Genomic DNA, 27,394 nt, shown 5'->3' with positions numbered 1-27,394 from the left:
CCCCATTCTCACTGACGTGAGGTGGTATCTCATTGTGGTTTTGATTTGTATTTCCCTGATGGCCAGTGATACAGAGCATTTTCTCATGTGCTTGTTGGCCATGTCTATGTCTTCCTCTGTGAAATTTCTGTTCATGTCTTTTGCCCATTTCATAATTGGATTGTTTGTTTCTTTGGTGTTGAGTTTAATAAGTTCTTTATAGAGCTTGGATACTAGTCCTTTATCTGATAGGTCATTTGCAAATATTTTCTACCATTCTGTAGGTTGTCTTTTAGTTGTGTTGACGGTTTCTTTGGCTGTGCAGAAGCTTTTTGTCTTGATGAAGTCCCAATAATTCATTTCTGCTTTTGTTTCCCTTGCCTTCATAGATGTATCTTGCAAGAAGTTGCCGTGACCAAGTTCAAAAAGGGTGTTGCTTCTGTTCTCCTCTAGGATTTGGATGGATTCTTGTCTCACATTTAGGTCTTTCACCCATTTTGAATTTATCTTTGTGTATGGTGTAAGAGAATGGTCTAGATTCATTCTTTTGCACGTGGCTGTCCAATTTTCCCAGCACCCTTTATTGAAGAGACTTCCTTTATCCAGTGGATAGTCTTCCCTGCTTTGTCGAATATTAGTTGACCATAGAGTTGAGGGGCCATTTCTGGGTTCTCTATTCTGTTCCATTGATCTATGTGTCTGTTTTTGTGCCAGTACCGTACTGTCTTGATGATCACAGTTTTGTAGTACAACTTGAAATCCGGCATTGTGATGCTGCTGGCTCTGGTTTTCTTTTGCAATATTCCCCTGGTTATTCGGGGTCTTTTCTGATTCCACACAGATCTTAAGATGATTTGTTCCAACTCTCTGAAGTAAGTCCATGGTATTTTGATAGGGATTGCATTAAATGTGTAAATTGCCTCGGGTAGCATTGACATTTTCACAATATTAATTCTTCCAATCCATGAGCATGGAATAGTTTTCCATCTATTTGTATCTTCCTCAATTTCTTTCAGAAGTGTTCTTTAGTTGTTAGGGTATAGATTCTTTACCTCTTTGGTTAGGTTTATTCCTAGGTATCTTATGCTTTTAGTGCAATTGTAAATGGGATTAACTCCTTAATTTCTATTTCCTCAGTCTCATTGTTATTGTATAGAAATGACACTGATTTCTGGACATTGATTTTGTATCCTGCCACACTGCCAAATTGCTGTATGAGTTCTAGCAATGTTGGGGTGGAGTCTTTTGGGTTATCAATGTACAGTGTCATGTCATCTGCAAAGAGGGAGAGTTTGACTTCTTCTTTGCTGATTTGAATGCTTTTAATGTCTTTTTGTTGTCTGATTGCTGAGGCTAGGACTTCTAGTACTATGTTGAATAGCAGTGGTGAGAGTGGAAATCCATGTCATTTTCCTGATCTTAGGGAAAAGGTTCCCAGTGTTTACCCATTGAGAATGATATATGCTGTAGGCTTTTCACTGATGGCTTTTAAGATGCTGAGGAATGTTCCCTCTATCTCTACACTCTGAGGAGTTTTGATCAGGAATGGATGCTGTATTTTGTCAAATGCTTTCTCTGAATCTATTGAGAGTGTCATATGGCTCTTGTTTTTTCTCTTGTTAATATGATCTATCATGTTGATTGCTTTATGAGTGTTGAACCAGCCTTGCATCCCAGGGATAAATCCCACTTGGTCATGGCTAATAATCTTCTTAATGTACTATTGGATCCTATTGGCTAGTATCTTGTTGAGAAGTTTTGCATCTGTGTTCATCAGGGATTTGGGTCTATAATTCTCCTTTTTGGTGGGGTCTTTGTCTGGTTTTGGAATTAAGGTGATGCTGGCCTCATAGAATGAGTTTGGAAGTATTCCATCCCTTTCTTTCTTTCAGAATAGCTTACGAGAATAGGTATTGTTTCTTCTTTAAACATTTGATAGAATTCCCCAGGGAAGCCATCTGGCCCTGGACTTTCGTGTCTTGGGAGTTTTTTGATGACTGCTTCAATTTCCTACCTGGTTATCAGCCTGTTCAGGTTTTCTCTTTCTTCCCGTGCCAGTTTTGGTAGTTTATGGTTTTCTAGAAATGCGTCCATTTCTTCCTGATTGCCTAATTTTTTGGCATATAGCTGCTCATAATATGCTTTTTTATAAAATCGTTGTATTTTTTGGTATTGGTTGTGAGCTCTCCTTTTTCATTCATTTTTTTTACAATTTTATTTATTTATTGATGAGAAACACACAGAGAGAGAGGCAGAGACACAGGCAGAGGGAGAAGCAGGCTCCATGCAGGGAGCCCAAAGTGGGACTTGATCCCAGATCTCCAGGATCACGCCCTGGGCCAAAGGCAGGCACTTAACCACTAGACCACCCAGGCATCCCTCTCCTTTTTCATTCATGATGTGATTAATTAGAGTTTTCCCTCTTTTGTTTTTAATAAGGCTGGCTAATGGTTTAATTAATCTATTATTAATCTATTAATCTATTATTAATTCTTTCAAAGAACCAACTCCTGGTTTTGTTGTTCTGCTCTACAGTTCTTCAGGTCTCTATTTCATTTAGTTCTGCTTGAATCTTTATTAACTCTCTTCTTCTGCTGGTGTAGGTTTTATTTGCTGTTCTTTCTCCAGTTCCTTTAGGTGCAAGGTTAGCTTGTGTATTAGAGTTTTTCCCAATTGTTTGAGGGTTGCTTGTATTGTGATGTGTTTCCCTCTCAGGACTGTTTTTGCTGTATCCCAAGGATTTTGAACGGCTGTATCTTCATTTTCATTAGTTTCCATGAATCTTTTTAATTATTCTCTAATTTCCTGGTTGACCCTTTCATCTTTTAGCAGGATGCTCTTTAACCTCCACGTGTTTGAGTTTGTTCCAAATTTCTTCTTGTGATTGAGTTAAAGTTTCAAAGCATTATTGTCTGAAAATCTTCAGGGGATATCTTATGGTATCGGTTAAGACCTGATTTGTGACCTAGTATGTGATCTATTCTGGAGAAAGTTCCATATGAACTTGAGAAGAATGTGTATTCAGTTGTGTTTGGAAGTAAAGTTATGTACATATCTGTGAAATCCATGTGGTCCAGTGTATCATTTAAAGCTCTTGTTTCAAAAAAATAAATAATAAAGCTCTTGTTTTTTTGGAGATGTTGTGCTTAGAATATCTGTCATTTGCAGAAAGTGCTGTGTTGAAGTCTCCCAGTATCTGTATATTATTAACTAAGTAGGACTTAACTTTGGTTATTAATTGATTGATATACTTGGCAGCTCCCACATTAGGGGCATAAATATTCATGATTGTCAGGTCCTCTTGTTGGATGGATCCTTTAAGTATGAAATAGTGTCTCTCTGCATCTCTTACTATAGTCTTTGGGATAAACTTTAATTTATCTGATATGAGGATGGCTACCCCTGCTTTCTTTTGAGGACCATTTGAATGGTAAATGGTTCTCCAACCTTTCATTTTCAGGCTGTAGGTGTCCTTAGGTCTAAAATGAGTCTCTTGTAGACAGAAAATAGATGAGTCTTGCTTTCTTTTAAGTCTGAAACCCTGTGTCTTTTGATGGCATCATTAAGCCCATTCATGTTCAGAGTTACTATTGAAAGATATGACTTTAGTGTCATCATAATACCTATTCAGTCCCTGTTTTTGTGGATTATTTCTTTGGGCGTCCTCTTTTTTTAAATTTTATTTTTATTTATTTATTTATTTATTTATTTATTTATTTATTTATTTATTTTGGCAGAGTCCTGCTTAATATTTCTTGCAGAGCTGGTTTGGAGGTCACATATTCTTTCAGTTTCTGCCTATCTTGGAAGCTCTTTATCTCTCCTTCTATTCTGAATGAGAGCCTTGTTGGATAGGTTTATTCTTGGCTGCATGTTCTTCTCATTTAGGACCCTGCATATATCCTGCCAGCCCTTTCTGGCCTGCCAGGTGTCTGTGGAGAGGTCTGCTGTTAGTCTGATATTTCTCCCCATGTAAGTTAGGGATCTCTTGTCTCCTGCTGCTTTAAGGATCTTCTCTTTATCTTCGGAATTTGCAAGTTTCACTATTAGAGGGCGAGGTGTTGAATGGTTTTTATTGTTTTTAGGAGGGGGACCCCTCCATCTCCTGGATCTGAATGCCTGTTTCCCTTGCCAAATTAGGGAAGTTCTCAGCTATGATTTGTTCAAATATGCTTTCTGGTCCTCTGTCCCCCTCAGAGCCCTCTGGAACCCCAATTAAATGTAGATTTTTTTCCTTCTGAGTCTGTCATTTATTTCCCTTAACCTTTCTTCATGGTCTTTTAATTGTTTTTCTCTTTTTTCCTCAGCTTCCTTCCTTGCCCTGAACTTGTCTTCTACGTCACTCTCTCTTTCTTCTACCTCATTAACCCTCATCATTAGGACCTCCAGTTTGGATTGCATCTCATTTAATTGATTTTTAATTTTGGCCTGATTAGATCTAAATTAAAGAAGTCTCTTGAATCCTTTATGCCATCATGAAGTCTCTTGAATCTTTTATGCTTTTTTCCAGAGCTACAGTAGCTTTATAATTGTGCTTCTGCATTGGCTTTCTGACATCAAATTGTAGTCCAAATTCTCTAACTCTGTGGGAGAGAGTACTTTTCTGATTCTTTTGTGGGGAGTTCTTCCTTCTAGTCATTTTGCTCAGTGCAGAGTGGCTATAAACAAGTTGTACTGGAAAAAGGAAGAAAAATAAAGAGAAAAAAAGAAAAGCAAACAAACAAAAACAAAAACAAAAATAAAAATGAAAAACAAGGAGTATCCTCTGGTTCTATATACTATAAATCCCTTGACTTCCCCTGGAGCTTTCCAGCACTGCTCGGTCAAGAATTTGCTCTTCCCCTGTCCTTTCAGTTGGTCTTCTGGGGGAGGGGCCTGCTGTGCTAACGGTCAAGTGTGTGCACCTGGGGGAGCTGCCCCACCCCCTGCCTGGTGTGGGGCTCAGTGGGAGCTGTTTATCTTGTAAGGCCCCTGTCACCTGGTGGCCCTGCCCCTCCAAGGCGCATGGTGACACCAGGAGGAACAATCCCACTGGCAGGGGCCAGCTCTCCAGCCCTGGAATGAGCTCCTGCAATAACTATCACAGCTCCCAGTCCGCAGGGGCCTGGATACCCCAGGGGCAGGGGGCATCCGGAGGTAGGGGAGTCCTCGCTGTCCTATGCCCTCCAGGCTTCCACCTGTCCCAAGCAGAGCGCAGGATCCTGGGCTGTTTTGCCAGCGCCCTGGAATCCGGGGCCTCTGTCTCTGGAATCATGCTCCCGGGGCTGCACAGCCTCCTCTGCGGGAGTCGCCACCTGAGCTGCTCCCAGAGCCCCGCTGGGTGCGCTCCAGCCTTTACCGCACTTGGCCTGTGGTCAGTGGTGCACTCTCCTCTGGGCGCACCTCCTCTGTTAGTGACCCCGGGAACCTGGGGGCTCCACTGCCCCTCCTGTGATTCTGCCCGGGTTCCCTGCCAGCCCCTTTCCCTCCGGGAAGAATCCAGTGCAGATTTTTAAAAGTTCCTAATTCTCTGGGGCTGGACTTTCCTATTCTGGAGGTTCTCACCGCCTCGGGGGCCACTCCCCCACTTGATTCTTTTTTTTTTTTTTTTTTTTTCACCTTCCTACCTTTTTAGAAGCACAAACTCTACTCTCTGTAGCGTGCCAGCTGTTCTCTCTTTAAATCTCAGGTCCAATTCGTTGGTTTTCAGGATGATTTGAAAGTTATCTAGGTAAGTTGGTGGGGACAGGTGACTTGGGGACCCTACTCCTCTGCCATCTTGCCCCACCCCTTTACTTTTCTTCCTTTTATTTTTTCTTTCTTTCTTCTCTTTCTTTTTTTTTAAAAAAACTTGGTATTTCTATATGATAAGCATGTTATAAGTAAACAAAGACAGTTTTATATATTTATTTGAATCTGAATTGAATATGAATTTTATTTCCTCTTTTTTTAAAACTTTTGCTCTATCATTTCCAGAATAATGAAAATAATAAGTAATACTGGTAAAAAATGACTAAAAGAGTCTGGTGTTATGACTAAAAGTGTGTGGTTTTATACTACATTTGTGCTAAAATCAGATTCATAAAACACAGATATATATATATTTTAAAATCATTTCCTTCATTTGACAGACAAGTTTAATACATAGTATACCCTCCATAATACATTGTGGCAAATTCCCCCCAACATGATGGCTGCTAGTACCCTGTCATTTCTACTTCAGTTGATTTGTTTATCTATTAAATGAAAGTTGTGTTTATCCCCATGCTTATTTATACTAGTTTAACTTTTTTATACACAATCATAATAGATTAAATATTAGTTAAACCACTGAAACATGATAGGAAGATGGAGTGTCATCATTTATGTAAAAACTACAGCTTTTCAATTATTGCATATGGAAAATAAATATGATTGATTAAACAAATATATGCAGGGTTGTGAATTTCTGTGAAGATAAGCAAAATCTTTATAAAAACTGGAGGAAAATTATAGCCAGATATCATTTTTCTATACTTCTACTGTTACAAAAATTGTATTCAACTTATCAGTATACTTTAGGTAGAGTAAAACTAGAAATCACAAAGTCTCAATAGTTTATTTTTGCTTTTGTTTCCCTTGTCTCAGGAGACATATCTACAAAGAAATTGGTATAGGTATTGTCAAAGAGGTTACTGCTTGCGGTCTCCTTCAGGATTTTTATGGCTTCATGTCTCACATTTAGGTCTATAGTCTTTTAATTTGTTTCGGTTTATGTTGTAAGAATGTGGTCTGGTTTCATTCTTTTGTTTGTTGCTGTCCAATTTTTCCAATACCCATTTGCTGAAGAGACTATCTTTTTCCACTGGATATTCTTGCTCTTTCTAATATTAATTGACCATATAATTGTGGGTTCATTTCTTTTTTTTTAAGATTTTATTTATTTATTCATAGAGACACAGAGGGGGAGAGAGAGAGAGAGAGAGAGAGAGAAAGAGAGGGGCAGAGACACAGGCAGAGGGAGAAGCAGGCTCCATGCAGAAAGGCTGACGCGGGACTCGATCCAGGGTCTCCAGGATCACGCCCTGGGCTGCAGGCGGCGCTAAACCGCTGCGCCACCGGGGCTGCCCTGTGGGTTCATTTCTGGGTACAATAAAAAGCTTCTGCACAGTGAAGGAAATAGTCAATGAAACAAACAGGCAGCCTTCAGAATGGGAAAAGATATTTGCAAATCACATATCTGATAAGGATTAGTATTTAAAATTTATTAAAAAACTTATCAAATTCAACACCCCAAAAAACAAGTAATCCAGTTAAGAAATGGACAGAAGACATGAATAGATCATTTTCTAAATACGACATCCAGATGGCTAACAGACATATGAAAAATGCTCAACCTCACTCATCATCAGAGAAATACAAATCAAAACTACAATCACCTCACACCTGTCAGAATAGCTAAAATCAATAACACAAGAAACAACAGGTGTTGGTGAGGACATGGAGAAAGGGGAACCCTGTTGCACTGTTAGAGGAAATGCAAACTGATGCAGTCACTCTGGAAAACAGCATGGGCATTCCTCAAAAAGCTGAAAGGAAAACTACCCTATGATGCAGCAATTGCACTACTAAATATTTACCAAAGAATGCAAAACTGCCAATTCAAAGGGAAAACTACAGCTTGATGTTTATAGCAACTTTATCTACAATAGCCAAGTTATGGAAATAACCCAAGTGTCCATTGACTGATGAATGGAAAAAATATGATATTAATATATATATATACACAAATAAGATAAGATATATATAAATATGTATTTTATATAAATACATATATGGGACTATTACTCAGCCATAAAAGAGAACATAAAGGCCATAAAAAAAGAAAAAATCTTGCCATTTGCAACAACATAATGGAGCTAGAGAGTATTATGTTAAGTGAAATAAGTTAGTGAGAGAAACACAAAAACTATATGTTTTCATTAATATGTGAAATTTAGGAGACAAAACAAATAAGCAAAGGGAAAAGAGAAAAAGGCAAACCAAAAAAGAAACTCCTAGCTTTAGAGAACAAACTGATGATTATCAGTGGGGAGGTGAGTGAAAGGGTAAGCTAATAGGTGATGAGGATTAAGGAGTGTATTTCTGATGAGCATTGGGTGTTGTACAGGAGTGTTGAGTCAGTATACTGTATACCCAAAACTAATATTATGCTGTAGGTTAACTAACTGGAATTAAATAAAAACTTTAAAAAACTCTGATAATCATGACCTATGCATTGGATTAGAGTTTATTCAGAGGAGATGAAGAACACTGATCACTGCATAACACCTCAATAAAAAGGCCTTCTTCCTAAGTAAAAATTATAAATGTACACTTAAAATGCTTTTTTCAAAGATAAAAGACAATCTGTTAAATTATTCCTTAAAAAGACTCCCATCTTTAAGAATTTGAGAGCCTCCTAGAACTACCATTCCCAAAGTATATACTGTGGGTCAGATTATTTTGCACAAAGCCTTTGGAGTACATTATGAAATGACCATGTATAACTGAAAATGAACATTCCTCACAACCCAGCAATTCAATAGCCTAGAGAACTGACAGTGAAAAGTGTACCAAAAGTAGGAATATTCATGGTAGTAGTTGTTACACTAAAACACTGAAAATGGCACAGCACAAATGTCAGTTGAGAGAAGGATGGATTAATAAATTGTGGAATATTCACACACATATTATACATGTATATGTATACATGTATATATCATGACATACATAATATAACTAAACAAAATTTTAAAAATGCATATAGCACAGAGGCATGAAAAACACAATGTTGATTTGAGTACAGAGTACATTTGAAGTATTACACATTTATTGGTTATACATATATATGAATTAGAAAAATGTTAAACAAAGGAATGCAGAGGATGCCACTGGAAATGGTGGAGTCTGTGGCAACAAGGGTCTGCTTTTCTACATAAGTAACCATTAAGTTGGCAAAAACTATCAGAATAAATTTTTTTTCAAAACTCAATAATCTGATAAAAAATGTAACAACAACCAGGGAATGCTTTAATGAAGAAAAAGGCAACTAAAATTTGGTAAGAGCATGATGGCAGTTTATCCACATCCCATCCCATATTCTGCAGCTGAACTGTGATCATGGGCTTATAACTCACATTTTTCGTTTATATCACTGTTGCCACAATGGGCAATAGAGACCCTGTTCTCAAAGAATTATAGTTTTCTGGTTTGACATTGGTTCCCTAAGGGATCTGCTCAGAGGCTTTCCTTTGTTCTTTTCTCTTCAGAAAACTCTTTGGGCTGAAGCACTCTCCTGGACAGCATTGGTTGATACCATTTAAAAATATATACTACCTGTAGCTATCAGGAGCTAGAATGGCAAATACGACAAACAGCATATAGACTGAAATGATTGGGCAGGGGAGAAAGACATATGGAAGCTTAAGGATTTCAAAGGGTTCCAGTACACCAGGGAATCCTGGGAGCCATGAGCGTGATCAAGGCTAACTAAAGTCATACCCAGAGAAAACCTGAGAGCACTGGTAGTAAATATGGCTGATCATTGAGGACTTTATAAATAAGAAAGAAGTCTAGAGCTAATGCAGAGTTTTAGTCAGCCTTCCACAGTTTAGAGCCAATCTACAAAGGCCAAGAAAAGCTTTTCCTTTTGGTTTATTTTTTGTTTTTCTTTTTGGCTTCAGATATTTAAGAAAATTTCTATTAGGTCACCAGATGACCTGAAATAATGGAGCAGAACCCTCAGTGGCCATTTGTCAAAAAATATAGCCTTTGCAAAGGTAGTTTAGAAAAGTCACAAAACAGCAGACAAACTGCAGCTCATAAACAACAATGCCCACCGTAGGAAGGGGGGAATTTTGATTTTCAGAGTCATCACAATAGACTATTTAAAATGTTCTGTTTTCATCACCAATAAGTATGTAAGTAAGAAATAAATAAATAAATAAATAAATAAATAAATAAATAAATTAATGCATGCAAAGAAACAAAAGAATGGCCCTGAGGCAACCTAGACATCGAGATTTCTAGAAAAAGACTTTAACCAAGTGTCTTAAATGTGCTCACACTAAAGGAAACCATAGACAAAGAGCTTAAGAAAATTAGAAGAGTCATGTTAACAAATCAGAAGTATGAGTAAAGAGGTAGAAATTATTAAAAGTCAACCAAATATAACTTTTGAAGATGAAAACTACAAAACCTGAAATAAAAAATTCACAATGATTCAACAGCACATTTGAGCAGAAGAAACAATAAGAAAGCTTGAAGAGAAGGTTATTGAGAGTATCCAACTTGAGAACTGAAAAAAAAAAAGATTGAAAAAAAATTATTTAAGATTGAAAAAAAATTTAACAGAGTTTAAGGGACATAATGGCCACCACTGAGGATGCCAACATAGGAATTAAGGGGGCTTTAGAAAGAGAAGAGAAAGATATAAAAGCAGAGAGAAGCAGAGAGAATTTCTGAGGAAGTAATGACTGAAAACTTTCCAGTTGGTGAAACACCTCAATTCCAAAGGCAAAAAATGCAATGAACTCAGGTATATGCTCAAAGAGGTCCACACCAAGGTAAATTATATTAAAAAGATGGGGGGCAACACACACAGAATTCAGAATTGCTACTAACTAAGTAGAGTTGAAGGAAGGGGATGGGAAAAATGTGAGTACTTCAGTAGCATTGGTAACAAGTTTATAAGCTAGGTACTGGATTATAGAAATAAAGGAACCATACTTCATAATATCTATATGTCATATATTATTTTATAATCAAATACATGTTATGAAAAATACATAAATAGATCCTAATATTTTCTTTTTTTTTTTTTTAGATCCTAATATTTTCTAATGAAAACAGAACTAGAAAAAGAAGTAGTTAAAGTAAATGAATAAGTACTTCCCAATAGAAGAAATACAAACATGAATCATATGAAAACTTGAGAAATGACGGACATCGCCAAGAAATCTTTCCAACTGATAAATTGAAATGAAATGACTGAAAATATATATAACAGAGATACTTCATAAAAATAAAAAGACCAATTCAACAGGAAGTTATACAATTTTAAATTCATTTATCTTTATAACTTGGCTTGGATTACACAGTAAAAAAGCTGACTGAAATAAAAATAGAGATAGACAAATCCATAGTAATGTTTGGACATTTTAACATATCTCATTCAATAAATGATAGAACAAGCTGTCAATAGTATCAATAAAAAAGACAAATATACAAAGAACTCTTAAAACTCAACAACAACCAATTAAAAAAAATGGACCAAAGAATTTGACATATGACCAAGGATGATGTATAGATGACAAATAGGCATATAAAATGATGTTTTATATCCTGTTTCACTAGGGAATGCAAAGGAAAACAACGAGACACCATTGCACTACCTATTAAAATGACCAAAATCTAGAACACTGACAAGACCATATGCTGGCCAGGAGATAGAGCAAAAGGAACTCTCATACATTGCCAATGGGAATGCAAACTGGCACAGCCACTATTGAACATAGTTTGGTAATTTCTTATAAAAGTAAACATACTCTTACCATATGATCCAGAAATTGTGCTCTTTGTATTTTTACCTAAAGGTATTGAAAATCTACATGTACGAAAATCCTACACACAAATGTCTATAGCAGCTTTATTCATATTTTCCAAAACTTGGAATCAACCAAGATGCGCTTCAGTAGATGAGTGAATAAACTGTTGTACATCTAGAAAGTGGATTACTATTCAGCACTGCAAAGAAATGAGCTATCAAGCCTTGGAAAGACATCGGGGAATCTTAAATGCTTATAACTATTAATTACAAAGGGAGTCAATCTGAGAAGGCTGCATCCTATATGATTCCAACTTTATGACATTCTGGATAATACATAACTATGGAGAAGGTAGAAAGCAAAAAATTAGTTCTTTGAAAAGGTTTCTAAATTTGTTAAATATCTAGCAATATTGGCCAAGAGACAGAGACACAGAGAAAGGAAGAGACAGAGAGGATGAGAGAACACAAAAGACCATTAGAAGTAATATCAGGAATTAAAAAGGAGAAAGTCAATATGGATATTATTCTTAAATTTGACATCCTTTTTAAAAAGAAAAACTTGAGATATATAAAGTACATAAGACAAAATTAGCATTAATTGAATATGTAAGTAAAAACCTTCACCCTCAAGATCATTTTGGTGAACTTTGGGCAGGCGAATGTTTTTTTTATTTTATTTTTTCTTTTTCTTTTTCATTTTTCTTAGGCAAATGTTTCTTAAATAGGACATACAAGTTTGGACAAGAAGAAAAATTATAAAATCGGCCATATTATACTTGCAAACTTCTGTTCTTCAAAGGAGAGAGAAATATCAACCCAGTCAGTGAAAGATGTTATTCACAACACATACACCTGATAAAGAATTTTTTTAAAAAAAATATTTTATTCATTTATTCATGAGAGACACAGAGAGAGAGAGAGGCAGAGACACAGACAGAGGGAGAAGCAGGCTCCATGCGGGGAGCCCGATGTGGGACTCGATTCCGGATCTCCAGGATCACACCCTGGGCTGAAGGCGGCGCTAAACTGCTGAGCCACCAGGGCTGCCCCTGATAAAGAATTCTTAATTAGAATATATAGAGAACTCAAATTAATAAGGAAAAGTAATGCAACCTATCATTAGTCATCAAAGAAATAAAAACTAAAAGTGCCATACCACATGCTCACCAGAATGGCTAAAAGGAAAAACAGATAAAGAGACAATGCTAAATTTGATAAGAAACTAAAATTGTCAGAGGAGGCAGGTGAAAAGGTATATACAAGTGTTTGCATGACTAATAAGCCTTTAAGCAGTCTTTGCTAAAGCTGAGCATATGCATATCTATGACACATTTCTGAATATGTATCTGAAGAAGTGTGGCTACACGTCGCTCATAACACATGTATTAAAGTGTTTGTTATAGGGCATTGGGTGGCTCAGTTGGTTAAGTTTCTGCCTTCTGCTCAAATAATGATCTCAGGGTCCTGGCATCAAGCCTCGAGTTTGGCTCCCTGCTTGGTGGGGGGTCTGTGTCTCCCACTCCCTCTCCCTCTGCTCCTGCTCTCTCTGTCTCTCTCAAATAGATAAATAAAATCTTTTAACAATGTTTATTATAGTATTGTCGATTATGGTCCTATATGTCTATTAACAGTGGGCTGGATAAACAAATGTTTACTCAGTAGAATAGTATATAGAAATAAGAAAGAATATTTTATAAGTATATAAAACAACGTGAATAAAACTCACAAGTAAAATACTAAGCAAAGATACCTGATCAAAGGATTGTATTCCATATGACTCTATTTACATAAAGTATTCAAACTAGAAAAACAAATTTTTATCTTCAAAAGTTTCGTTTTGGGGAGAAGTGAGCCCAGCAGTTTAGTGCCACCTTCAGCCCGGGGTGTGATCCTGGAGACCTGGGATCGAGTCCCACGTCGGGCTCCCTTCACGGATGGGAATGGGAAGGGTGTAAACAAGTCTGGGAATTTGCCAACAATCAGTTTCTGAACTTTCTGTATAACGGCTTAGCAGTTATCTCTGTCCTGGTAACAGTATGCTTTCATTATTAGTTTTGCTCAAATATTAAATATGTATACATTAAGTAACATTAATATTTCTCTTGTAGATATCTATGTGCACATAGCCTTCCAATATTGTAATATAGAGATGATAGTTTCAGCCTTTGAAGTGGTTGAAATCACTTTGAGATTAATGTAAAATCTCATTAATGTTAGAGAATAATGTAAAAGAAGAAATTCAATAATTGACTCCTTGGAAATAACAGGGAGAATCGAATTGAGTACAGAAACACAGCTAATATTTTTAAAGAGATAGCAACTTCAAACACCGACAAGCCATCTTCTAGTAATAATAAGTTTCAATAAGTATATGACAACAAGTGTGATAAAGGAAAAGGCACCTCTTGATTCTACAACTCATTTTTAATATCAATTCGACCTTCAGTATCTGTCCTGTCTAAATGCAGGATAATTAGATTTTCTGTCTCCCATCTCATTATTTCAGGTCCATCTTCCTACAGGATATTTTAAAACAAATGCATGATTGACTCATTTCCAATACTTAAAATGCTTCAAAAACTCTACTTTTCCTTATGAAAAGTTTGAATTCTACAGTCAATCCTAGAATGTCTCCATATTTGGCTTTCACTTAAATATATAGGCCTTTTTTAAAGATTTTTAAATTTATTCGTAAGAGATACAGAGAGACTGGCACAGACATAGGCAGAGGGAGAAACAGGCTCCCCATAAGGGAGCTTGAATCAGGACTCAATCCCAGGACCCCGAGATCACAACCTGAGCAGAAGACAGACCTTTAAACATTGAGCCACCCAGGTGCTCCTAAACATACGGTTTTATTGCTTTCTTATTTTTCCCTCATAAATTCCATGATTTTGAAATAGGAATTGCTAACATTTATATGAATCCTGTATTCATTAAGTTTATACCTCTTAATATGAGGCCTGCTCTGCCTTGAATGATCTCTTGTCCACATGGGAATAACTGTGGCATGTGTCAACTGAAGGGTCATCCTCCTGATGAGGCTTTATTGGACCTTATATTGTACATTGTGGATAACATTGCAACATTCATAGCTATTTAGTGGACTACTTTTTATTCCTCAAATGCCAGACTGTAAGCGTCCTGAGCACAATGGGCCATGTTTTGTACTTTGTATCCCAAGTTTCCAGCTCCTTGTCCAGCACACAGGAGGTGAAAAGAGCATCATATTCATTAGGATAGGTTTGGCTCTTAGGAGGGTATAACTAAACATTGTGGCATAAACAGGACAGACATGTATTTCTTTCTTACCTAAAAAATCTGAGGGTAGGGGATCCCTGGGTGCTCAGCGGTTTGGCACCTGCCTTTGGCCTAGGGCATGATCCTGGAGTCCCGGGGTCAAGTCCCACATCGGGCTCCTGGCATGGAGCCTGCTTCTCTCTTTCTCTCTCTCTCTCTGTCTCTGTCTTTGTCTCTCGTGAATAGATAAATAAAATCTTTAAAAAAAATCTGAGGGTAGGGCAGCCCCGGTGGCCCAGCAGTTTAGTGCCACCTTCAGCCCGGGGTGTGATCCTGGAGACCTGGGATCGAGTCCCACGTCGGGCTCCCTTCACGGAGCTTGCTTCTCCCTCTGCCTCTCTCTCTCTCTCTCTCTCTGTCATGTATAAATAAGTAAAATCTTTTTAAAAAAATCTGAGGGTAGGTAATGGGGTTGTATGATGGTTGCTTAGTGATACATCTCTTGATGTCTTATGTGATTTCCTCTCTGCTATATGGGATTTCCATTCACAAAGTCACCCCAGGATTGAGGAAAATGGGAGAAGGGCCTGAAATGCCATTTAAAGGAAAATACCAAGAGTTTCCTAAAACATTCCAATAACATCAAAATTTAGTCAGATGGCCTTACCCATTTGCAGTGGAGGCGGGGAATTCATTGTTTACTCTAGCCTCCTCCCTTCTCCTCCTCAATGACTCCTTCTTCTTCTCCTTCTTCTTATTTAATTCCCTTCCTCTCCTTTCCCCTTGTCCCTCCTCATCCTTTCCCCTTCTAATTTCTCTTGACCACACCTTTCTATAGAGCCACACTCTCCTTGACTAGGGAAGCATACACGGAAAAGACCAGCAAGAAAGTACATATGAGCATATTGAATTTAAAATGATAAATAGGAGCATGTGAGTGGCTCAGTGGTTGAGTGTCTGCCTTTGGCTCAGGGCATGATCCAAGGGTCCAGGAATTGAGTCCCACATCCGGCTTTCTGCAAGGATCCTGCTTCTTCCTCTTCCTATGTTTCTGCCTCTCTCTCTCTACCCCTGTATCTCTCTTGAATAAATACATAAAATATTTTAATAAAGAAAATGATAAATATTCACCTTAAATACAATGCACATAAATAAATTTTATACTGGTAGATATGTTACTACTTATGATTTATATATACAGATATATTATTATATAGAGTCAATTGCCACTCAGATTTCAATTCTCTAATATTCTGTTAGAACTGTGTAAGCACATATAAGCATAAAACTTTCTATGGTTATTCACTTGATCGATATATTTTTTTGCCATACAGTAATTCAGTAAAATTATAAAATGGTTTATATATAATATTTACTTCTGTATGTGTATAATCCTCAATCAGGTGATTTATTTTTGATTCACCCATGGCTAGTTATATTTCTTAGCAAAACATATGACTAAGATGGAGTATTATTCTTTTTGTAATATTAATATTTCTGATGGCAATTTGAAGATATTGGATTTGACAGACTTGGACAGATTTGCCCACGGTCAGAAAGACTCAGCCAAAGTATCCGTTGCCATGGTATTGTACTGTAGGCTATCCTGATACACTATTTTATTATTCTTGTGGAAGCAAAGTTACTTTTTAAGAAATGAAAAATACTTTGAAGAATCTTGTCTTTGAAAGAAAATAAAAATAAGTATAAGCAGTTGAAATGATTTTTTAAATATTATAACACTGTATTGAAAAGACCCCCTTGATAATGTAGGTCTCACATACAAACACATACAGACGCACACACACACACACCTTGAAAATATGACATCTGTTTGGATGATTATATTTCACTTAAAATAGCATGCCAAATTATCTTTTTTAGAAATTGAAATTGCCTTGTTTAATTCCAAACTACCTACATACACGAAATCTTAATGGTATTAAACATTCCATAAATATCTCAGGCTGGTGATTCAATGAAAAATTTCAGTAAACTTTGTGTCCACATATCATATCAATGCATAACATAACCTTATAATTTTTAAAAAGCAAATATACCTGTGGGCTCGGAGCAAGAAATAAAATAATACCTGTATCCTTTCTGCCACTACTTCCCCAGCATTCTTGTCTTCTGTCAACATTTATTGGATTTGCTGGTTTTTGAATTTATGTAAGTGGGATTTTAAAATACCTACACTGTGTCTGGCTTATTTTTCTCAATCTTATGTTTATGGAATAAATTGTTGATTTATGTATAGCATAAATTTGTTCATTCTTAGGACAATATAATATTTTATTTTATACACCATGTCTTCTCAGTCTTGGCACTATTGATACTTTTGACCATATAACTCTTGGATGTGGGGCTTTCCTGTGCATTGTATGATGTTTAACAATATCACTGGTCCCTACCTTCTAGATGTCTATAATACCATATCTCTCTGCCACAGGTTATGACAATTAAAAATATCTCCCAACATCACCAAGCATTTCCATTTGAGAACCACTGGGATAGAAGTACCAGTATTTATCCAATCATCTGTTAATAAACTAGATAGTGTCTAGGTGTTTTTTTTTCCTTTTTTAAAAATAAATACCAATGCTTATGGAATTCCTATAATTTTCCCCCTGTAACTACTATACATAATTTTGTTGTGTATATATCTAGGATTGAATTTTTTGGGTCATAGAAGATGAATTTGTTCCCAGTAGTCTTTTAGAGTTTTTATACCAGTTTATACCCTCACAAAATAGTCTTAACTGTTCCAAATGCCCATGAACACTTGTTATTTTAATTTTTTTCCTGTGATAGGTGTTTGTTGAAGTCTTATTATTGTTTTCATCCCCATTTTCCAGATATTCATAAATCTTAGCAACTCTTTTAATGGTTTAACTATTGATTGGATATTTTCTTTGTTTTGAAATGTTGAGTTAAAGTTCCTTGCCTGTTTTATCTGTTGAGTTACCTACCTTATTGATTTATGGGAATGTGCATATAGCTTATTGATTCACGGATATATATATATATATATATATAATATATAGTGAATATTAAATTTTTTCAAAGATTATTTGTTCATGAGAGACACAGAGAGAAGCAGAGACATAGCAGAGGGAGAAGCAGGCTCCATGCAAGGAGCCCAATGTGGGACTCGAACCCGGGAATCCGGGATCATGCCGAGCCAAAGGCAGATGTTCAACTGCTAAACCACTCAGGCATCCCTGAATATAAAATTCTTTATTGGATACGCATACAGTAACTATCTTCTCTTTTGTGATTTGACTTTTCGTTCTTTTACTGATGCCTCTTGTTTTATTTTTTTCTATCTCCAGTTTACCCAGACTTATAGATTGTGTCCTTCCAGGATCCAGACTGAGAGCTTGTGATGCTTAACCCATTGTTAGCTAGTTTTGTTTACCTGGTAAGTCAAATATTGCAATCAGCTTTTTAGCTACTTTCTAACCCTGCTTAGCTGAGAAAGACAAATGCCTCATGCTGTACACTTGGGTATCCTTTTTGAGTCACCTCACTGGGCTTTTCTTATCTCTGCGATTTTAGCCCTAAAGCTGTGTTGACCTTTCTTCTCCAAACTCCCTCTGCTAACTTTTCTCCATCATAACTGCTTTATGCTAAACTCAGTTTCTTGTGCAGCAAAACTTCAATATTACTAAATGGCTCAAGGGCAAAAGTGTTGCATAGAAATTTAACCCACTTTAATGAGCTTCCCTTTATATGGGGTGGGTCCTGTACCCTCAATTCCTGGCTGCCTCAGCTCTCTAATACCCATAAACATCTTTAAAAACACTATTCAGATTTCTAGTTGTCCTTAAAGAAAATGCTATTTTTCTATAAATTGAAGTGGAACTCTATAGATGAGTAGTTTTATAACAAAGCATAGATATGAGACAGTAACTAAAAAATCATAAAAATCTTACCACCTTGTTTCTATATTGGCAACCATTTAGTGTTAGAGAAATGAAAAAAAAAAAAAACAGTGTCAGAGAAATGAATGATTGTAATTGATCTCAATTTCATGCTCCCAGATATTTTAGATTTTTAATTTTTTAGCATTGAATCTGGGTTTTTGATTTTGTTTCATTTTGTATGTGTGTGGCACCAACCTATTTAATGTTCCCAACCTTAGAATTTCATGCAAACTATCTTTTCTATGTAAAAATATGACACTATAGAAAAGTGAAAGATTATAGTGTGACAGCTTAGAAGAATATATGCCTCTTTTATTGGCATTCAGTAAAGAACTATTTGTTGTCTTTCTGATATCTGACGCTTTTTTGTTAGGTCATGTCAACTGTCTGCCATGGGTTATATTTAAATCAAAGTATAAACATAAATAGCAAGAAAAGAAAAGATGCATGAATCACCAATCCTCCAAATTAATAGCAGGGCTACAGAGCTGCATGAAATAGATCATTGTATGACTAACTATATTTATGCCTCAGGAGATGAATTGTCCAGTGTAGCTTTGAAATTGTGTACATTTCCCTTTATCCTTATCTTCTACTTTCAGTATCATTCTTTTGTCAGTGAAATAACCTTTAGTGAGCCAAAAATGTTCATCTAGGTGTACCTTTGAGAGTTCTCACAATGATTATTGTTCTGTTACAATTAGAATGAAATATGTTAACATGTTACATTTTTCACTAGTGTACATTTGTATTTATTACCAAGCAGGAACCTTACAATGATATGTATTATGGGCAGACAAAATGATATTCATTTCCATTTTATGGATAAATGTGCTTCGGTGTTTTAAGAAAGATCAAACAGTTAATACATATAAAGGTAGCACTCGAAACAAAAACCTTTGAGTTCTTAGGAAGAAAAAGATTACACAAGAAACATTATTACATGATCAGCATATGATCAGGATACTTATGCTTGCATTTTTCCTATAGGATGAAAAAAAACATGTATATTTTAAAACATTTTTCTGAATTGTGTTATCATATCCAATACTCTGTTTTCTTCTATATGTTGGGACTCATAGTATGCTAAGCCAAGCTATACTTTCCCAAGTGAGGCAAATGTTTGCTGTCTGCTATCTTTTTAATTGTTAGGAGGGTAAAAAGTCCTTACAAAATGAAATTAAAAGAAAAGACATGTTTATGAAAAACATTATTTCTTCTTGTGTATTTATTGCTAAAATATGATGAATTAAAAAATATAAATATAAAGAAAAATACTGCTGATGATATAAGGATAAGCTCTGTTGATAAGTTCTGTTGTAAATACCATTAACTCTTATGCACAAACTTTCAATTTCCTACCCATCCAACTTCCTCATTTATTTTAATCTACTCCAACTACCTCCCCTCCTGTCCATGGTTAATTATATTAAATGTTGGTCCAAATTGTGACAGACTCCATTGCTAAAAGAAAAAAAAGTAATTAATCTGCAGAAAACTGCAAAAAGAGGGTTATGACACTTTAATGAAAGATACTGTGGCATTGGTTTTGGGGTGCACATATCAGCACAATATCTGAACCAAGGAAATAATGACACAAAATAAGCTGGGACACCTTGGATTATTAAAATCCATTAAACTTCTAGATTTATTTAAAATCCTCTACAATGTTCTTTTATTGCTAAGAATCACAGATAATTCCTTTAAGTTTTGGGCTATTTGATTATTTTATTGATATTTTGTAGTGTGACATAGTAGTTAGTTTGGAGAAATGGAAATCACTTGGTAACAACATAATCCTCATCTCTTTTTTCTGGTAACAAAACATTAAATATTTATATTGCAGCAGTACAAAGTGAATAGGTCCAAATTTCTTTGAGAAGTTAAGAATTACAGGCCATACTAAATTTTTATTTTTCACAAATATCTTTGCATCATGTAGGCAATGTTGAAGTCCCAATCTATCTTAATATTTTACAATCATCAGTGAAATAAATGTCATTACACAAAAATAAAAGATGCATAAATGAATGAGAAAATAAAACTTAAATTTGATTCCAGGAAACCAAGCAAATATAACCTGGATGATAGCTGGTATCCTGCATTAATAACTCAAAAAGGAGGAAATTTTGATTCTTTGTGATTGAAATAAGATGACATATCAATTCTCCTCTTACCTAAAATCCTTCTGTGGAACATGTCACCAACATTTATTTGAATACTTTCTTTTTTAGCATTAAGTGGCTTTAACAGCATTTTCTTATAAGCTCTAAATTCTAGTGTTCTAACTTCTATTTTGTGTTATCTTTATTGTATTATAATTCATAAGGCATTCTATAGAAACAATAAATAAGTCAAAAACATTCATCTGATTTATTTATCATGTTATTGAAAGACAATTTTGACTATTCCCCTCTCCTCTCCTCTAACATAAGAAACATAATTTGATTTTATTTAGGCTTTAAATAACTGAAAGAAAACAGAAATCACATCAAGGCAATGAATGAAATTACTTGACACTTGAATGGCCCATAAGTATAAGTATAGATACCTAAAAATGATTTTTCACATAATATATTAGGTATAGGTGACCCAAGTGAAATTGAGTTCCTCATTCTATAAAAAATTCATTTAATAAGAAATGAATGCATTCCAATTTAAGCTCCCTAATTTTATGAAATTATTTAATCCAATTATGACAAAGTATTAATGCTAAATACAAAATTATGAGTATGCTGGTATAAGCAGTACGACTTTTTGATACTCTTACCCCATTCACCTTTATTTTCTTAGTTTATAAAATACATTGGCACATAAGGTCATCTCTCATTTTTATTCTTGTTGAAAACCTAGTTAATTGGGATGCCGGGGTGGCTCAGCGGTTGAAGGTCTGCCTTCGGCTCAGGGAGTGATCCCTGGGTCTGGGATCTAGCCCCGCATTGGGGTCCCTGCATGGAGCCTACTTCTCCCTCTGCCTATGTCTCTGCCTCTATCTCTCTCTGTCTCTCATGAATAAATAAATAAATAAAATCTTAAAAAAAAGAACCTAGTTAATTAATAATAACCTCAGTACAAATATACATGTGTGGTATGTAGATAAAAAATGGATGAAAACATGTGTAAATTAGTGTATAAAACAATTGTATAAACATGCAGAATTATTTGTTATATTTAAACCAAAAGAAGAAAAATATAGTTTAAACTGATTGCAACCTCAACAATGAATAGATAATAAAGATGATACATAAGTGTGTCAAAATACTTCATATAACTTCTATAGTTCAAAATAACAAGGGTATGCTGACTTAGAAAAAATGTTGTATAACATTTATTTATAAAGATGAATATGCATAACTTTATATAGAGAAGAAATAACATAATAAATGCATCAATCTAGTTTACATCTTTTGTATCTCCATTGTATGATTAAGCTTTAATAAGCTTTTATTTCCAAAAATGTCAATATCTTTTGAAAGAAAATATGTTTTGAAAGAAGAAAATTAACTACCCTTAACATGTTTTAAATGATAACTTGGTATACTATTATGCAACTCTTAACACGTTGATTATGCAGATTATGTAAAAATATGGAAAATGTTAATGAAATTATGTTAAGTGAAATAAAAATATATACATTGTGTTTGCACACACTATGCTAATTCTAGCCTACATTTTTGCCTTTAATTTCATTAGACTTGGAATCCTACAACTGGTACCACACTCAGCCTAAATAATTCCCACTCACACTTTAAGACCTATTTCAGGAACCAATCACTATTCTTGAAATAATTATCTATTTTGTGCTACTGTAATAACTGGCAAACAATTTATTATTATACTTTTCACTTTGCATGGTAATTATCTATGCAAAGTCTCTCTTGTCTCTGGATATTACTATCCTGAAGGCCGTAATTACTTTTTTGAGGTTTGTAACCCTAGTACCTAACAGTGGTTGATATGGTCCTGAGTGTCATGAAGATTAATCTACTAAGTAAAACATACCATTGCCATTGATTTCCTCTGTAGTCTATCACTAGGCTCTGGCAAGCAAGGCTATTGCCACTAGGGCAGTTATGAATGATGTTAGAAAACCTAGAAGAGACAAGTGATCACCCTTTACCCATACAACTCTTAGATCATTCCTAGAATCATTCATTCGAAAACTTTATAATTAACTAAACCCACAACGTATCACACACAATGATATTTTGTGTGTGACCTAGAATGTAAGACAAGAATACAAATCAATGAATAGAAAAGATTCTTAAAGATACTTAAAAAGGTTAATGAATTTACAAACATAGATCCATACAAAAAGTTTTAAAATATATGTTCATAAAAGACTTATTTATAATAACCCTAAGTTAGAAATATTCAAAATAATCATTAATAGAAGAACGTCAAGTTGTATTACATTCACAAAATTGCATTAGACCCACTAATAAAAGGAATGGACTACAAATACACAAAACACATTGGGTAAATCTCAAAAACTGATTTATGGTGTTGATCAAAAGAAACTGTCAAAATGGATACATCCCAGATAGATATATTTATATGAAAATCTAGACAAAAGGAAAAATATCTATGGTGACATAAATCAGTATATTGATACACTTTCTGGTTTAAGAGTGGGGTTGCCTGGGAAAAATACTAGTGAACTTTTTGAGGTAATGGAACTTTTTGTATTTTGAGAGGGTTGTGGGCTGTTAGATATGTGTATGCATTTGTCATTACTCATCAATTTTGTGTTAACTTTAATATCTATGTAATTCAATATGTGTAAATTATACCTCGTTTCAAAAATTGAAAATTAAATGCAAGTGTGCTTAATATGTAGAACTTGAGAATCTTATTCTAAAATGTATATGGAAATGCAAAAGTTATAGAAGAGCCAGTATATCTTAAAACTTAATTTTGCAAGACTTACACATCTGCATTTTAAGAAGTTACAATAATCAAATTAGTAAGTGTGGATAAATAAGATTAATGAACTATATAGTAAATAGCTGAGCAAAACCTACACTAACAGGAGAATAGGTACTTGAAAGAAGGTGCCAATTTGGATTTAAAAGGAAAAAGGACATGTTGTATTTTCTTTTTTTTTTTTTGTATTTTCAATAAATCCCATGAAATCCTCTGTATATCAGTAAAAAATAAATAAGAACTTCAAAAGCATTTTAATTTTTTTAAAGATTTTATTTATTTATTCATGAGAAACAGAGAGAGAGAGAGAGAGAGAGAGAGAGAGGCAGAGACACAGGCAGAGGGAGAAGCAGGCTCCATGCAGGGAGCCTGATGTGGGACTTGATCCTGGATCCTGGATCACGTCCTGAGCCAAAGGCAGATGCTCAATCGCTGAGCCACCCGGGCCTCCCCAAAGCATTTTAATTTGAATTTAAGAACAAAACACAAAAACATTTTAGAAGAAAATTTATACAAGTACTCAATAATTTGAAGTAGGCGAAGGTTTCTTATATAGTACAAATTGAAGCATTAAATATAAGAGAAGGGGATCCCTGGGTGGCTCAACCAACAGTCTAGCACCTGCCTTCGGCCCAGGGCCTGATCCTGGAGGCCTTGGATGGAGTCCCATGGCAGGCTCCCTGCATGGAGCCTGCTTCTCCCTCTGCTTGTGTCTCTGCCTCTCTCTCTCTCTCTCTCTCTCTCTCTCTGTGTCTCTCATGAATAAATAAATAAAATATTTTTTAAAAATAAATATAAGAGAAAAGGTGCTAAATTAGGGTTCATAAGCATTTAAAATTTCCACTCTTAAAGGTCACCATAAGGAAAACAAAAAGGGCTTTACAGGTTGAGTGAAAATATTCATATTGTATATATCCAACAATTATTTATATAGAATATAGGACACTTCTATGACCCACTAATTAAAATAAAATGACCCAATAACATAGGGGAAAAAAGCATGAGCAGACAAAAAGAAATAGTCAATGAGCACATGAAAAGGTACTCAACATCATTAACCTTTGGGGAAATTTCAGTCAGGTACCATTTCACATCTTCTACAATGGCCAAACTAAAAAGACTGACAAACTATTGAGGAAGTATAAAGCAACTGAAATTTTCACAGATTACCATAAGATTTGTGAATGTGGAGAACTGTTTGGAAGTTTTTTGTTTCTTTTTTAAATAAAGTTAAATACACACCTATTATTTGGCCCAGCAGTTCCACAGCTACTTATTAAAGAGAATAAAAGACTGTTTCTAGAAAAAAGACACATAACAGGAATGTTGATAGACACCTTATTAGTAATAGCAAAAAATAGAACAAAGGCAAAGGCCCATCAACATGAAAATAATCAATACGTTGTGATTTAAAATAAATACCTTTTTTGCTATAAAATGTGACTTCATACTTATGCTTTGCATTGATATGGAAATAGCTCAAAAACATTAGGACAAAAGACAGAAGCAGGCACAATAGAATTTGATTTCCTATATATTATGATCAATAGAATAAGCAAAACTAACCCATAATACTAGATATCAAAATTGTAGTCTTTCATGATATGTGGAAATTGATAGGAAAAGGACAATAGTAAACTTCTCATAGCCAAAGAGAAGTTCTACATAAATAATTATTTGGTGCTTTTTCAGTATATATACTTCTAAATCTTAATAGACAATCTGTACACTTTATTATGTGTAAATTATACCTCAAAATTTGCATACCAATTACATTTTTTATTATTTTTCTCTACAGAATATGTTTAGGGTTTCTAACTATTATTTCTTTTGATCACTCAAAAAACTAAATAGGTACACTCATGCAGGAACATTTTTCTCAATCAAAAAGATAAGTGGATTTTCTTGATGTCCCATCTTTTTCCACCTTGATCCTATTAGATGTCACTTTAATTTTTTTAAATAATGGTTTTAGTTAATATAAACTGACATTACTATTTTTGAAATCTGGTTAGAACTATGATAATTAATGCATGAAATCTAGTTAGAACTATGATAGTTTTTGTCGTGCTTTTATTTTGTGGCCTTGTTGTATTTTGTTTCCTTTGGTTAAGTATTATTTTCACCTTTTAAGTGCCCCAGCATCTGTAGTCTCCAGAGTGAACTTTACTTATTCCTCTATCTGCTCTTAAAATGGATTTGCTTCTAAGAGAAATTAATATTTCACTAAAATAATCAGAATTGAGATGATGTAGAATTTTTCATGAATTAGTTAAATGAGGGCTCTACAAAGAGTTTCCTTTCCTCTGCAGAAAGGAAATACAGAAGATATAAACTCATTATAAATGTAGAGTCATCCCTGTCATGAAGCAAATTTTGGAAATGGACTTTTTCCTAATGATGGCTTCAATGATTGACAAGCAGTAATATGATTATGGAGTGAATACACATTGTGGAGTATAAAAGACTTCTATTTAACCCTGGTTTTGTCATCTATTAATTGTGTGACCTTTGTACATTTCACATATATTGACTGTACATTGAAACTAGAAATATTCCAATTTGATAACAGTGAATACTAAGTCCAACACTAAATGTAAATGAGTCTGTATACATATCAATTCGCTCTTTACCAGGGTGAGGAAGTCAGGAGTCTGTAGGAAGACAACTTATGGAGGAGTAGGGTGTAGATCTGATGTTTAGACAGGAGATACTGAATATAAATTGGTTCACTTAAGTTAGCCCAGAGTTGGGACTCCTAAGTGTCTCAGTGGTTGAGTGTCTGCCTTCAGCTCAGGGCATGATCCCAGGCTTCCGATATCGAGTTCTGCATTGGCCTCCTTGCATGGAGCCTGCTTCTCCTCCGTCTGCCTATGTCTCTGTCTCTCTCTGTGTCTCTCATGAATAAATAAATAAAATCTTTAAAAATAAAAAAGTTAGCCCAGAGTTGAAATTGATAGTCACATAACCAGATGGGATGTGCAAGAGATAGGTGTACTAAGTTTTCGGCCTAAGGTTTTCATTCCATCTCTGGTTTCTGACTTTTAAAATAACACTGAAGCTTTTATTTTAGTATAAATATAGACCAGGGAAAATACAAACTATAAAATATTCAATAAGTTATTTGAAGTACTTGAAATACGAGCCAATGTTTCTGAAGTAAATTATGGCTTTCAAAATAAGCTTGGGTTTAAAAATAAAGATATTTTGCACCAGAACATCCAAGCAGGTCTGTAAGATCCACAAAGCTTCTCACCGCAGAATTACTTTAGGCCACATTGGCCAACACCATTTTCTCTTCTTTTTGCCCATGCCAATCTCTTCCTTTGATTCTTAGATAGCTTGCCACATTAGAGACATGTTCTTATTTGCTTCATAAAAATGAATTCCCATAAAAATGGCAGGCATAGAACATAGCAATAAGTGAGCTTTACTTAAGTTCACTACAGTAATTTGAGTTGGCTCAAACATCAGTCATTCTTAGTTTTTAAACTGTGAGAAAGGGAAGCAAAGCAAGGGTTTGGATGAGTTTCAGTTTCCATGGCAGGGCAAAAGTTGAAAGTGATCTGGTCATAGAGATGCCAAGGAATGGGGGACTACTTAAGCATGATGTCTATAGCAATGCATCAGTGAGCTTATTCTTTTTCCCAGTTGATCATAGACTGAAGCATTTTGTAAAATTGAAAATTAAATATTTTAAAAAAGATCATACATTTGAATGTACTAGCAATATCCAAATGCTGTTTCCAAATGATTCTAATCAATTGATACA

The 27,394-nt window shown here is 35.0% G+C and overlaps 1 long non-coding RNA gene across 3 annotated transcripts in view; it reads left to right on the top strand.

Moving 5' to 3' along the window:
* Nucleotides 1-4,874: 4,874 nt before the first annotated feature.
* Nucleotides 4,875-27,394, top strand: part of LOC102157053 — a 103,904-nt gene continuing 81,384 nt past the window's right edge. For all 3 annotated transcript variants that reach the window (XR_005353065.1, XR_005353064.1, XR_005353066.1), the window contains exons 1-3: nucleotides 4,875-5,115; nucleotides 5,648-5,689; nucleotides 18,103-18,191. This is a non-coding gene — a long non-coding RNA (uncharacterized LOC102157053). The remainder of the gene's footprint in view (nucleotides 5,116-5,647; nucleotides 5,690-18,102; nucleotides 18,192-27,394) is intronic.

This window comes from Canis lupus, chromosome 1 (assembly GCF_011100685.1).
Source record: "Canis lupus familiaris isolate Mischka breed German Shepherd chromosome 1, alternate assembly UU_Cfam_GSD_1.0, whole genome shotgun sequence".
NCBI classification, from domain to species: domain Eukaryota; kingdom Metazoa; phylum Chordata; class Mammalia; order Carnivora; family Canidae; genus Canis; species Canis lupus.
Note: the sequence above shows the minus strand (reverse complement) of the source record. Positions and strands in the feature narration are given on the sequence as shown.